We start from the raw sequence: 15,038 nt of genomic DNA on the forward strand, positions 1-15,038 counted from the left end.
GAGAAAGAATCCTTGAATTTGGGACTTCAGCTGTGATTTTTGCTTTTTGCTTCTCCCACCCCTCTTGTAATCTCTCACTCCTTCCCACGTGGCCCCCAATAGGTCGTGGTCCCAAAGGAGCAAGCAAACACCCAGTTGGTCACCATGCAGTGCTGCTACAGAGGGAGACCTGCCAAGACCTAAAGGATATTATCAGAGAGGACTTCCTGGAAGAAATGGGCTCTACATTCAGTTGTGAAGACAGAGTAAGGGTCAGCCAGTAGAAAGCATGAAGACTGTGGCTCATGTGGCAGAGCAGCCCGGGTAGAGGCCTGGAGGCTTCTGCGGTGGTGAATCGGGGAGAGTGCCATGTGTGGTCCAGGGTTGTGTGTGCCCCTGCTGGGGAGGACACTGGAGAGGGCCTGGGGTGGAGGGCTTTCGAAGAGCTTGGGTTTTACTAGAACTGACACAGGAGGCAGTGAAGGGTGTCAGCAGGAAGTGACCCTCAGGAAAGGTACTTCTGGTTTTGCTTCTGATATTCTACAGTAAGAAAGGTCGGGACGGGCGAGAGCATGTCTGGCTGTCCCTTTGAGACCCACCCCATCATTCATTTATTCATAACACACAAACTTCTGAGTGTCTAGGGGAGAGAGGTTGGACCCACATTAGTAAGCAAAATGCTCCTTGGGAGCTTAGCAGTGTCAGAAGTTGACTTAGCCTAGAATGTTCTAGGAACAGAGGAACAAATTGCGGAGGATGGAGGGAGGGAAGGCTTCCTTGAGAAACAGTCAAAATGAGCCTGGAGGCAAGTGGGAAGTAGGAGCAGGTCAGGGGGCCACTGAGGTCACTGGGGACCTGGTTACTGAGGTGAGGATGGGCGAGCATGGTCGGGGGTGGGGCTAGAACTCTACCAGGGAGCCTCTGAAGGATTTGAAGTGGGGTGATGTAATCAAATTTATGCTTTGGGAAGGCTGCCTTGGCTCCGCGTGTGTGTGTGTGTGTGTGTGTGTGTGTGTGTGTGTGTGTGTGTGTGTGTGTAGCGGGGAAGAGGGGGAGGGTGCCACCAACTGGGGAGTGACATTAGAAGGCCATTCACAGGCTGGGAGGCCACAAGTGGGAGAGGGGCATCGGGGCTGCTTGGGGACGGCAGGGGCAGTGTGGATGCCGGATTTCCTTATGGGGAGGGCTTGTTAGCTGGGCCGCCCTTGCGGCGCCTTTTGGCTTGAAGAAAACAGATGGAGGACGCCAGGTGGACTTTCCTCTTCTCTTCTTCCCTGCCTTGTGTGATGATGTTAGCTCAGCCAACATTTGGAAGAGAAGAGCTAAGTTCCAGCGTAGCCCAGGACTTTGTTGAGCTGGTTCGAGTGAGATCTGATAGGATTTATGTTTGTGTTCAGATCTGCATGTTCACTTAGCTAGAAACGTCCTGTCTTTTGAATTTCCATAGGGGTTTTTACTCTTGATAAAGATTGCTTTCTTGGTGAGAGGAAATTTCATACAGCTGTTGTCTTTCTCAAAAAAATCATATCTTTTAAGAACTTTAATATTCAAACAATAGGAATATTTAAAAATGATAAAGTAAGGCTTTGGTGTAGTTTCTTTGGTTTCCTAGGTAATGTGGACTTAGAGCCTTTGCATTACTTATTAGCACATCCTTGTCAGTATTTAAAGGGCTGTTAATGAGCGCCCCAGGCCCCACCTCTCAAAACATCATTAAAGTTTGCTCTGAAATAGTGAGGTCATAAAGGTTTTGTTTGCAGAAGCCAAACACTTGGTTTATAATATGAAGCATTGCTCCATTTATAAAATAATAATAGGTTCAAAATTAAGAAATTGGAAGATAATTGAGTTTTTTAAAAGCTGAAACATAATCTTTCTTGTGCTAATTTTGAACTGGAAGTTTCGAAAATAAAAATCCTACTGTAATATCATCTACGTGGAATACATATATGCTTTCCCGTTTGAAAAATAAGTCCGCAGTGGTTTTTGAAGTCAGGAGCATTCCAGCTCAGATACTGGCATTGATGGTTGCTGGTTTTCAATGGCAGAGCCTAAATTTGCCTTCTTAGCTTTTTTTTTTTTTTTTTTTTTTGTAGTGAGAGGTTTGAGTAGTGCTTTACCAGCATGATTTTGGGGCAATTTGGGGGCAGATGTTGTGCACTAGCAGTGAGATATTTCCATGCATTTTATTTTCTGGACATCACCAAGGCACATGTGGGGTTTGTGCCTGCAGGCTGGGATGCTGCAGTACTCCCTGGTCCATCACAGTTTTGTCCTGGATCTGCTCCGGTCATTGAATGATTTTCTGTGGCTTCAAGGTAAGTTGGTCTGATGCACATGATCAGATGTGTAGTTAAAGTGCTATTACATGAAATAAGAGAAGCCTAGAAACATGAGGGAGGAGAATTGGCTGAGCTGATTTCGGTGGGGAGTCTTCTTAGGTGACTCCCTCCCCGTGATTCCTGCCAATATCCTCCCCAGCCCTGCACGGTAGTCCTGCCGAAGCAAGCATGCACTTTGCTCAGAAACGCAATGAATTTCCTTGTGCCTCTGTTTGTTGGCTTTTTTTTTAAAGCACGTCTTGCCCTTTGCTTAAATGCCATCCCTGCTAGTCACCTCTTACACTCATTCTTTTGGATGTCGTCCATACATAGCTGCTGAATGGATGAACTGAATGTAGTATCTCCATGTAGTGGAACATTATTCATACGTAAGGGTGAATAAAAAGGAAAAAAAATAAAGGGGAAGATGAAAAAGGCCACCTGTTCTGGGAAGTCCACCCTGACTGCTCAACCCACCATTTTCCCTTTGAATCCCCACCACTTATGCTCCACTCTACTCTTTTTGATTGTACTTACCACCTTTTAATAAACTAACGTTTTCAAAAAAAAAAAGAGAGAGAGAGATGCTGATACCACTTCAACATGGAAAAGCCTTAATAATAGCACATTAAGTGAAAGGAACCAGACATAAACGGCCACATATTGTTGACTTCAGTGATCTGAAATGCGCAGAATAGGCAAATGCAGAGGCAGAGAGCAGGTGATGGTTGCAAGGGGCTGGGTGGAGGGGGATTAGGGAATGACTGATAGTGACAGGGGCTTTCTTCTGGGATGATGGAGTGTTCTGGAAATAGATGGTGGTGAGGGCTGCACAACCGTGAGTGTGCAGAAGACTGCTGAGCGCTGTCTCTGGGAGTGCCTGTGGTTGGGGCGGCTTTATTTTGTTCTCACCCTGCAATGTGAACAGTCATCTTGTGCTGAGGCAGTTCTACTCCTGTGAGTGGTGAGGCTCAGAGACTTTGCAGAGTCATGTTTCTTTTCTCCCCGTTGCTGAGTGTAGGCAAAATTGTTTAAGCCTGAGAAAGTGCTCCATCTGCAGAAATGTCTTTCAGTTTTGCATGGTGTAAAAATCTTGAGAGCTTTTTAATCGTTGACGACAGTCTGTGAGGGGAAACAGCCCGTGAAGCCTGGGTGCGACCTGGAAGAGCCGCTCTTCCCTCCCTGACAGGGGTGGGGATTTCACCGCCGTTCAGGCAGTGAAGGGCCCAGACCCGTGAGTAGAGTTGACAATCGTGAATATTTACGTGTATTCGCTGCTTCATCTTGGATATTAATTTCAAGCTGAGTCAGTTTGTGGCGGCAGCCTCATCCTACATCAGGAATCTATATTATATGCTCTTTGAGGTGGAGACCAGACAGACTTTATTATTTAACAGTCTCCCTTGAATTGATATCTCAGATTCCTTTGTAAAAAGTAATACAGCAGAAATACACACGTCCTTTAATGCCAGTGTGACCTGGATCGGGTTTAGTCTCTGTGCCTTAGTGGCCTTAACTGCGGGTGGGGAAGATGATAACAGTGCTTCCCTCAGAGGGCCTGGTGAGGGGGGAGTGAGAAGCACAAATTGAGGACTTACACGAGATGCTCATGAATGTCCGAAGTTAGTGCTCTCAGCCTGGTGAGGCCTCAGGGTCAGAGATGTCAGAACAGAGCATTCCTAGCCGGAGCTCGATCCGTGTTGGCAGCTGTTATGATCACTATCACCACTGTGGGTTATCAGGTAGTTTTAAGTCTTGGTAATATGAATTCTTGAATAATGTTAAAAGACTAGACATCTCAGATCCAGTTTACATAGTTTTCAAGATTTCCTCTGAGAAATGGATGTTTTATTCCCCATCAGAATTCTGAGTTGAGTCTCTAAAAAAATTCTGTATTCCTCCGTTTGCTTTAATTCTCCATTTCTTAAAAAAAAAGTTTTTAAATGGAGTTACTGGGGACTGAACTGAGGGCCGCATACATGCTAAGCACATACTCTCCCAATTGATTTATAATCTCCCCCAGAATTCTTTTTAAACTTTACTTTCTTAGTATTCAGAGGTTAGAGGCCTCTAATTCTTTTTCTGGAGACTTGTCCATGAACCTGTAAATCTATTATTAATGTACAAATTTTGGTTTATTAAAAAAATGAATAGAATATTCTGCAATCCATCCAAAAGAAAATGCTCATTGATTTAAATGTTTCTCCTTTATGGTGATTTCTACTTTCTGGTCTAGCTTAATTTATTAACACCCATCCTCATCATCATAATGACCAAACTCGCTCTGAATGGACACCTGCCTAAGGCTAAAATGCTTTCCTCATGTTTTACTTCATAGCAGGTGTTTGAGGGTAGGTATCATTGTCTCCTTTTTTGCAGCTGAGGGATTGAGAGATGGAGCAGCTTGTCCCAAATTACACACACCTGGCAGTGGCTAGCTCAGTGCTGGAACCCTGGCTGCACAGAATGCATTTTTAATTGCTCCTCTAATCAGCCTCCCGTTGAGTGGTTTCCAGAACTCCTGTGACTCCATAAATGGCCAATTTTAGTGATCTCAGCCTGATGAGGACTTCAAAGGAGAGACACCAGTGAGAATGTGAGACAGAGTGGCATAAATTAAAATTGTACATTTTCACAAATGTTGCTTTCTCAGGCAATGAGTTAAAAAGTTAATTTTTTTTTAATTTTAGTGCTCTGTGAGCACTAAAAACAAAACATTAAAAATAATTATAGTGCAAAAGAGAAGTGGGCTTTGAAATTCCAACCATTGCTAGTGATGTTACTTGCTTTTCTCTAGTGGCCCTTATTGACAGAAATACTTACAAAGACTGAATTGGTTTTATGTAGTCTTAGTATGGAAGAAAAGATTGTCAGTGAATATTGTAAGTAAAATCATTACTCTTTTCTTTCCTGATGATGAATAGGTAAGTTGTTTTTATGGCTTAAGTACATTTCCTCATTTGTGAAATTTGAGTAATATCGTTTTCCTTGTCTGTGAGATTTAGACGCCTTGTATACAAAGCACCCAAAAGGTGCTTAATAAAAATGTGCTGTCACAATGACAGGTATTTTAGAAGGATCAACTCTGAATACTAAAGGGGGTGGCTTATTTCTAATGCATATTCAATATGTATATATATGATATATATGAATATGGCTTAAAGTAACAAGGATTCATTTTTTTTTTTAGTGAACTATGAAGTTTTAGTGAAATCTGTATCATTCTATTAGTTAAATTGCCTTAAGCAGACGACCTTGAAGATTATTTACACAGAATGTGTATTGTTACAACTCAGAATTCATGTTACCGTGTAACATCCACTCAGACATTTAAATTCGTGGATTCTGACCAGATCCATTAAGTTTAAAAAAATTCACATTTATCATTTTCAGGGAATAATCTTCTCTCTTTTGTGATTAAAGAAAATTTTGATTTTTTTTCTTGCACTTTTAACAGGTTTAAAATATCAAAACATTGATTTGACATGTAACTTTTTTAATAGAATAAATCTCATGCTGTTTTAATGTGCAAATAAATGTTTTTGAATTTCAATACACTTGTATGATTTCCTGGCCCTTTGAGAAGTATTTTGCAAGATACCTAGATTAATTACTGTTGGAAAAATACAGACGTGACTTTTATGAATATAGGCCTAGTACAGATCTGTTGGTTTTTGCTACAGTGCAAGATATGAGGCCTAGGAGAGCTTTGCTGCCGATTGCCAGGAGGACAGATCCCAGGTCTCAGTCTCCCTTCCTGTAAACTGAAGAGGCTGGACTGGTTTCTTTCCTCCTCTAAGATGAGTTTCCATAAGCCTATGCCTTTTGTTTATATTCAGGAGTATTAGCAATATCAGATTAAATATTGAATACCCCTCCCTTACCCTGAAACAAAGTGCAGTATGTGCTAGAGAAGCTTTTAGTTATCTGATTCTCGTTTCTGATCCTACAGGCAATTTTGTGTTGCATGTTTCCCGGCAACCTGGAAGGTCTTTTTAGCCATAGGTGGCGCTGTTGCACCTTCTTACCTTCTTAATTTTCCTATTTGTTAAAGAAAGCTTAAACAACGTTATTTTATTTTGATTTCTTTGCTTAATGCTTCAGAATAGCACAGTCTACATTATGTCTGTCTACCTGGAAAAATTTTTCTGCTTATATCTTAGTTTTATTCTGTCATCTCGCTGTGATCATCTCAGACTTGCTGTGCAAACAATGGCAAAATCGGACTTTTCTTCCAGTGCTAGAAACCAGTGAGCCGGGAATTTATAAAACAGCTAGAAGCGGCCTCTGGAGCACCTTAAAGCTGAAAAGTGTACTGGGTTCCCTGAGTATTGACCCCGCCGCTGTGTGTTAATTAGTGGTAGGAGATTTGGTACATATAGGAAGGGGTGTAGTTTTTTGACTTGGGTTTGCGTGCACACGCTGCCACTGAGCCACATGAGCCTAAGTCAGTTCGTTCTGAGATTTCCCTCGTCTGTGAGATGGGGATGCTCATATCTGCTTTGTAGAATTGTGAGAATTAGAAATTATGTAAAGTGTTTACCACAGTGGGTATGTCAAGAGGGCTCATAAACTTTAGCTACTGTTTTGTGAGAAGCCATCATTTGATACTCTTTGGCAATTACTAAGAAACAGGAAAATAAGGAAAGCTGGTTTTATGATGAAAGATATTTGAGGAGGTTCGATAGTTCCTATACCCATAATTTAGCATCAGCAAAGTCAGAACTGTTACACAGTCGCCCTGAACCAACGTTAAGCCACAGAATTTTTTGTTACTTCAAATATGTTGGGGCTTAATGGGATCCAATACTTATACACATGTTGTCTCCAGCAGCCAACTGAGAGATGACAGAAAAGAGTAAGCTGGCGATATATGTCTTCATTTTTACTGATGAAGCCACGTTCTCCATGAACTTCAGGGCTGTGGGAAAATGCGTGTCATTATATTGTGTCCCAGAAGTAGAGACTCACCCTGTCCCAGGTAACTCTGGGCCACAGCGAGCCTTCCCTTGAGAGGACCTGCCCCATCATGCACAGGGCTGTCCTGCCATGGAGCTGAGCATCCCGGGTGCTTCCCAAGTGTGGCCAGCACTGGAAGGAAACGAACGGTTTCACATACCCTGCTTGTCTCTCCGGACTCACACCTCAATCTGTTAGTGTGATAAAGGCTAGCTGTGGGCCATGGGTCTGTGGTGTGGAGAAGCACTCTCCGTGGCCAAGAGGAGTGGGGAGGAGGCATCCCCTCCCTCAGTTTAAACAGGTGGAGGTATGGAACAGAAGGGTGCTCCCCAAGAGTTTATAAAAGGAGAAATAAGGATTTTCTTTGGGAGTTAGTCTAGCCAGGAAACACAGAAGATGATTAGAAAGGAGACTTGTAAATCACTTTAATATTAAGTTGACATTTGTTGAGCACCAATAATGTGCTACATTCTTTTATGAGAATTTTACAGAAATGAATCCTTCAATCTTCTCAACAATCGAGTAAGGAATGTTTGATTTTTATCCCAGTTTTACAGTGTGGAAACTGAGGCACACAGAGGGTAAGTTGGCCAAGGTCACAGAGCTAGTAAGTGGCAGAGCTGGTATTTAATCCCTGGCTGTCTGGTTTTGAAGCTCCCAGGGATGGGCTTTGGGTGTTTAGAGGTATCTGCATCCCTGGATCTCTGTACCTCTGTGCATCAGTTTGCCCAATAAGGACAGTGAAAGGAGAGTTACACAGGTGCTCACAGTCGTGTCTCAGCCACTGTCCAAGAAGAGTGCACCGTGATTAGCGTTAATTGTTTTCCAGGCAGTAGATCTGTTGGTATAACAGAAATTTAGTCCATTGAGTTAATCTAGAAACCCTTCTTGCTCTGCTTCTGTCCATGTTTGCCATGTTACTGCCTGCCCGGGATTAGGCCGTGGAGGAGAAACTGTACTCATGTTTGAACTCTGATATTTCAGTCTGGTTCATAGTTTCACATATTCTGTTACATTAATAAGTTAAGTTTCTGGTTTTCTTGCATCAGTGTCTCGTGAGTTTGGTTAATGTGAAACCAGTCCATGGGAGCCCAGGTGTGCTGACGGTATAATTTCTGAGCACGTTGTGGCATTTCTACACGTGCAGTCCCGACTGGAGGATGTCCGCCTTCCTCACTGATTTCTCCCAAGAGCAGGGCCCTCTCCCATCCCCGGATGTGAGGCTGGGAGCTCTCTGAGTAGGCCAGTCAGCGGCCAAGTCCACCAATCAGAAAATGATGAAGTACCCGGAAGTGGGTTTAATAAAAGAAAAGGGCTTCCAGGTAGTCCGATGGGCTGTTCGAGTCCATTTGGTGAAAAGCTGTTCACTGTCTGTGGTTGAGCTAATCCTTTGCTGTTGAAAATTCTGGATTAGATGAAGGGATTTTAAAAAGCAGAAAGGAGTGATTTCAGGTGGTACGTCCACACCGGTGAGAAGTGATGGATGACCGCCTGTGTGAGGCATAGACAGAGTCTTACAAACTTCATAAAACAGCTTTAAAATCTCTGCCATCTGAGTGCACTTCATATGGGGTCCAGTTCATCACTGGTCACGCTGAGAGGGCAAATATTTTATGATGGCGGAAAGGACAAGGAGGCATCAAAAAGTATCAGTCATATTCCCTGTTTAAAGTATGTGGCACAATGTAATATATTTGAGCTGGTTTTTCACTGAACAATTTTTCATGTTTTCTGGGACTCCCAGCTCCCGAAGTTTCCACGCAGCTGCATGTCCCCTCACTGCAGCTCTGTCAGCACTTGTCCTGGGCTGACGTGGTTTCACGGGGAGCAGGATGGTCAGCGTCCCCGGCTCCTCCGAGCTCCGTCTCCTCATCCGCAGTGCTGGGCTTCTCATCCGTGTCTACTTAGAAGGGTTGCTGAGAACCACACGTGATAGTTGTCAGGGGTGATTTGTGGTTGTCCCTGTGTTTGACATATAGTCAGTATTTGATAGAAACACATGTTTTTTATTATAGTTCTGGCTTCTACATTGCAGTGGTTTTTAGTCTCCATTTTTTTATAACTTTTTTCTTATTTTTAAATAAGCACATTTTTGAGGGGGGGATTACTGGGGATTGAAGCCAGCACATTGTGCATGGTAAGCAAGTGCTCTACAACTGAGTAATACCCACCCTCCTTGTCTTCACTTAAAAATAAATATTGCAATACACAAAATAGCTCTTAAACACCATCATGGGACCTATTTTCTGTATAGACAATTGAATACATATGCTATTTCAATAAGAATAAATGTTGGGACATACCTTTCTGAATCTGTTTACTTGTTTAAAAACGATGATAGCTAGTGATAAACACGAGTCTTGGATCCAGTACTTCTTAGGGTCTGCTTTGACATCATGGGAAATTACATTCTACAGAGAAGGCAAATTGGGTCTCGTTGATATTCGGATGATTTAGCAGATGATCAAGTCTTTCAAAACTTGAGAGTTTTGTATTTTAAACTAACTGCAAAGTTATCTTCTAGAAGTTGGAATTCCTAAGCTTGTGAAGTGCTCAGTAATTCAGTGTGTATGTGTTTGTGTCTGTGTGAACGTGTTTGTGTGTGATTTCAGGAAGGTAGAAATAAGTTCCTTGTAGCCCTCTGATAACTTCCTCCTCCAGTTCAAGATGTAGGCATATATTTACACAAGTAAATTGATATTCTTTTGTCATTTGATATATTGGTGGGAATACGAGGTTCTCACAGTTGTTTCAGAAGGTTTGGGGAGCATCAGGTTTGAAAACAGGAGGAGAAAGAGGTCGGGAGGCACTTCACACTCTGTGCAGGATTTGAGGAACAGTAGCTTTTGTTTTTTCTTCTAAAGCAAACTGGCGCTGAATTGTAACATACTATGACTCAGAATTGCTTTTCTGATCAGATACAAGTGCCTCAGAGTTTTCAAGGCAACATGAATGATGAAATACGTTTTAGGAGTTATCTTTAAATTAGTGTTAATTTTCAAGTAAAAGGCTATAGCCTGTACTTTCTTCGAAGGGTAAAAGACGTTCTCATTGATCCAAGTGCATGATCAATGTGCTTAGTTTCTTTGGGGATTTTTTCTTTTTTTTTAAGTGCTTGTTTCATTGTGGTGTGAATGAATGTTTAAAATTTCTGAATTTTGTTCTTCAGAACATGCTGATTTATCAGAACTGTTAAAAACCTGATTGATCTTTCGTCTTTGTTTGGAGGGGCACCCTTTTGATTTCTGTTGTCTGTTAAAGAGGGAAATTCTTCCTCTAGCCTGCAGATCATTAAGTGAATGGTTTGCAGTGTGCCTTTAAAATTCTTTGAATGCTTTGAGCATGCTTGTCTAGTGAATTTTGAATTGACTCATAGTAATGACTTTGCTTTGATTCTGTGGCTTTTGCTCCTCTCCACAAGAATTTGAATTCTCTGTTGCATTTTGTATACGTGTTTTTAACAGGGGAAGAAATTTTAAATTTTTTACAAAGGTGGGTTTTCCTATCCCCTCTGAATGCCTTCTATAATTGATACAACAAAAATCTGTTATTGCAGTGCTTAATTATTTCATAAACTAATTTTTGGCTTAATCAGAAGCAATGAGAATGTGTGATAATAAAAAATATGAAAACCTTCCTTCCTTTGAAGAATAGAAATGAGGTGGTCAGGCTCACTCATGCTTTGTGCTTGACACACTTCCTTTCATGTCATTGTGTATCATGATCCGGAGATGGAGTTGTTTCAGGTTTTATAGATTTTTGTTTGAACATTTTTGTTGAATTCTTTCTCCAGGCTGATGTTTCCTGTTGGGTTTGTGGAAAGCGTAGAAGGGAAACAAATTCTTTGTTTTATTTTCAGGAGGCCTGAGTTGCTGATGAGAAAAGAGTTGAGGGTGGGCTGAGGAACAGAGTGACATTCACTCTCCTCCCGGCTGAAACTGATGAACAATGAAATCAATTAAGTGTATCAGTATTTGACCAAGAGAATTCAGCGAGCCCAAATTGGCAAGTTATGCCCAATGGAAAGTACTGAATTCACCTGCAGAATTAGGTGCTTTGCCAATTAGAAGCAGCTTAGAGCAATCAGAAAAATTAGTTCATATGATGAGATATAAAAGAATGTAATATCTTCTATTTCTGAAACTTTTCTTTGTTAAGTTGTGTAGAGCTAAAATTAAGTTTCAAGCGCCAGGAGTTAAGAGTCTGGGTGGTTCTGTGGGATCGTTAGTCAGGGATGTGTCTAGATCCTGCTAGAGTGTCTGAAGGTGGCATGAAAAGACCCAGGGCTAGGATTTGTTATCCTAGGGTGTCCTCCATAATGGTTCCATAATGGTTACATGTGGGAGCCCAAGATTAGGTTAACAAATTGTAACAGACCCCAGCCGCCTGTCAATGTTCAGAAGAAAAATGTGTGCTCAGTAACTGCTTTGCAAGCAGGAGCCTGTGCATCCTCACTCCTGTCTCCTTGCCTTAAAAAGCAGAGACAATGCTTTGCTTGCATAGTTGATGCTTTAGATAGAACTCTGCTCATTTCAAAGCAAGGACCCAGGCCCTCAGCTATAAAAGCTGGGCTTGTGTGCTTTTAGATAGTCTATTATCCCCAAAACAAGGACCTGGCTGGTCTCGTGGTCTGCTTTGTAATTCACATATCTAAAGAATGTATCTTATTCCCCTCACCCCATGACTTCCCTAAAGATACACTAAGCCTTTGTACTCATTGTGGATTCTACAATATCTGTCTCCACCCATCTTTCCACAAGTTCCTACTTACTATCACACAACTGTTAATGACTTTTTCCTTTCGTTATACACAGTAAATATAGGAGCATTTGAGAGGCTCGTGGAGTTGGCTCCCTACTCCTTCTCTTTTTCTGGACTTTTCCCACAGAGTCTTGAATAATCATTCCGTGTCGGTACGACTTCTGCCAGCCATAACCCACAGTTCCAGGTGAGAATGATGCAGGCTTTATCTCTCCTACCCAAGGGAGAGAGAGAAGAGAATTGAGATCTGCTCCCTTGTTGTCCCTTCCTTCCCCAGGGCCACTCCAGTTCACCTGCAGCCTTCTGGACTCTGCTGTCAGGGCCTCTGTCCCAGGACTGATTTCAGCCATTTTTTCCCTTGCCAATATTTCCTGTGCCTTTCAGAAGTTGGTCTCTTCTCTGCAATTCAACCCTGGCAGATGTGATGGTGGTCAGCGTGCTGGTGGGCAGTCACCTGGGGACTCCCAGGGGCCATGATGATTCTCCTGATTCTCTCATTCGAGGTTACAGAACTGTCGAGCACCGGAGGAAGCCCATTCACGTGAGGGCAGCGCAGCATTGCATCACTTTCATTTTATTTTTGAAATTTCAGTGGAGAAATTATTTGTAGCAAACTGTTCCAGTTATTTTGGCTGACTGCTTTCCTCACCACCATTTCCTTGTTGGATGTGGTGCTTGTTTTAAGAACCAGGTTTCTTCTCTGGTTATTTCTAGCAGGTGGGCTTGCCGAATCCTTGATCTGCATTTGAAGCAGAATGCTTCATCTTGATGTCAAACTGATTTTCTTCATTCTGAATATTTCGTATACACTCAGCAACTGTTTCAAGTAAACTGCTCTTGTCCAATTTCGGTTAACTCACATTTGCTGATCTCCTGCTTTCATGCTGAGGGCAGTTTCTTCTTCCTGTAATAAAAGTTAGCAATTTGCATCTACTATGGGAAGGTACTGGCCCTAGGTGCTTTTGTTCTTAACAGTTTTAATACAATTCACCCATTAATATTTACACCGGTTTTTACTCTATGCCAAGAATTGTGCATCCCAGTCAATCTTAGAATATTTTCATCCTCCTAACAGGAAACCCCATATGCATAAGCACTCATTCCCATCTTCCCCATCCTCCCCCAGCCCCAGGGAGCCACTCTTCTCTCTCTGTGGATTTGCCTGTGCTGGATATTTCATGTAAATCGAGTCAATTCATGTAAATGGAACCGTCTATTGTGACTGACTTATTTCACACTGAGTAACGTTTTCAATGTTTGTCCATGTTGTTGCCTGCGTCAGTACTCCATGCTTTGCTATTGTTGAATAATATTCCACTGTATGGCTGGGCCCCTCTGTTTACCCATTCATCAGGTGATAGGCATTTTGGTTGTTTCTTCTTTTTGGCTGTGATGAATAATGTCACCATGAACATTCCTGTAGGAGTTTTAATGTGGACATTTGTTTTCAGTTCTCTTACGTGTGTGCCCACAGAGCAGAAATGCTGGGTCATTCAGAAACCAACTGTTCAACTCTCTGAGGTCCTGCCAGGCTGTTTTCCAAAGTAGCCACGCAGCGTTACATCTCACCAGCAAGGGCTGCTATCTCTGATTCCTGTGTGTCCTCATTAGTTCTTGTTTTTTTAATTATAACTTAATGTAGTGAGTGTGAAGTGGTTTCTCCTAGTAGTTTTGACATGATTTCCCTTACAGCTAATGATTTTGAACATCGTTTCATTGTGCTTATTGGCCATTTGTATATTTTCCTTGAAAAATACCGTTTCAGATCCTTTATTCATTTTTTAATTTAGTTGTCTTTTTTGTTGAATTGTAGGAGCTCTTTTTTATTTGGAGATACAAATTCCTAATCAGATAAATTATTTGAAAATATTTTCTCCTGAGTGTTGTTTTTTTCACTTTTTGGATGGTGTCCTTTGAAGCAAAGTTTTAAATTTGATGAACTCAATTTTATCTCTGTTTTCTTTTTTCCTTGTGCTTTTGGGGCAATATTTAAAATCTGAGGTATTTTATTTAAAATTTACATATAAAATATCTTAATTTTTAGGACCGTCCTAGGAGACGAGTGCTGTTGTTATCCCCATTCTATGGATAGGAGGCTGAGATGCAGAAAATTTCACTGACTTATGAGTGTCAAAGCTACCCAGTGCTGTGGGAGTTCAGAGCCTCATGATTGTCCCAAGCATCTGTGCTCTTCACCACCATGCTCCACTAATGCCTGGAATCGTTAATGAAAAAGTCTTTCCTTTTTTGGTTTCTTGTTTGTTTGTTTTCTCATTGGGAAACTCATCTCCTCATTTTCCTTTCGGATATCAGTGTAGGTTTATTTTAGGTCTCATGTAGGCAGAAGAATTGCTATCAGTTAACTTCTTTATTACTCACTCTCCGGTGATGATTGTTGCTATTTGACCTAATCAAGTCATGCTTAAGTCTTTCCTGCTCATGACACTGAAAAGAGTCATGACTTACAAAATGCTCAGAGAAGAAAATAATTGATTGATTTTATTTTGCTACCCAATCAAACCAATCAAATAAAACCCCGGTGTTGACGGAGACGGTAAGCCCTCCATAATAGGGTCACTGTCTTCCTTGTGTTTCGTTTGTTTGGTCACAGTGTCTGGATAGTGACTTGCTGTCCAGCAGTTTTGTGAGGATACGGTGTTCGTGAATCATTGTAAGGACAGAATTTTGACAACAGACTGTATTGGTCATTTCACGAGGGAAAAGATAATATAGAAATACTGCTCAGATCTATTTTAAAATTAAGTTTGGAATGTTGAGAAGAGTTCAAGAAACCATACAAAGATCTTTTTCACTTATTTTAGATCTATCTTAGACATATTATGATTACATAGCAGAGTAACTTATCAACTAGATTTGACAAGAGCCGTGTATTATTGATTATTTGTTTTAGTTGAAATATTCTACCTGGGAAAAAGTAATCAGTGCCCATAAATGAACAAATATGTTTGTATTTCTATGTAACATGGGAGCAGACTTCATATGTTTCTATATAATATA

At 41.5% G+C, this 15,038-nt stretch overlaps 1 long non-coding RNA gene across 14 annotated transcripts in view; it reads left to right on the plus strand.

Moving 5' to 3' along the window:
• The window catches only part of LOC141578970 (uncharacterized), a 108,077-nt gene that overhangs the window by 61,590 nt on the left and 31,449 nt on the right, over positions 1–15,038 (plus strand). The gene's annotated exons all lie outside the window — the stretch shown is intronic.

This window comes from Camelus bactrianus, chromosome 1 (assembly GCF_048773025.1).
Source record: "Camelus bactrianus isolate YW-2024 breed Bactrian camel chromosome 1, ASM4877302v1, whole genome shotgun sequence".
NCBI classification, from domain to species: domain Eukaryota; kingdom Metazoa; phylum Chordata; class Mammalia; order Artiodactyla; family Camelidae; genus Camelus; species Camelus bactrianus.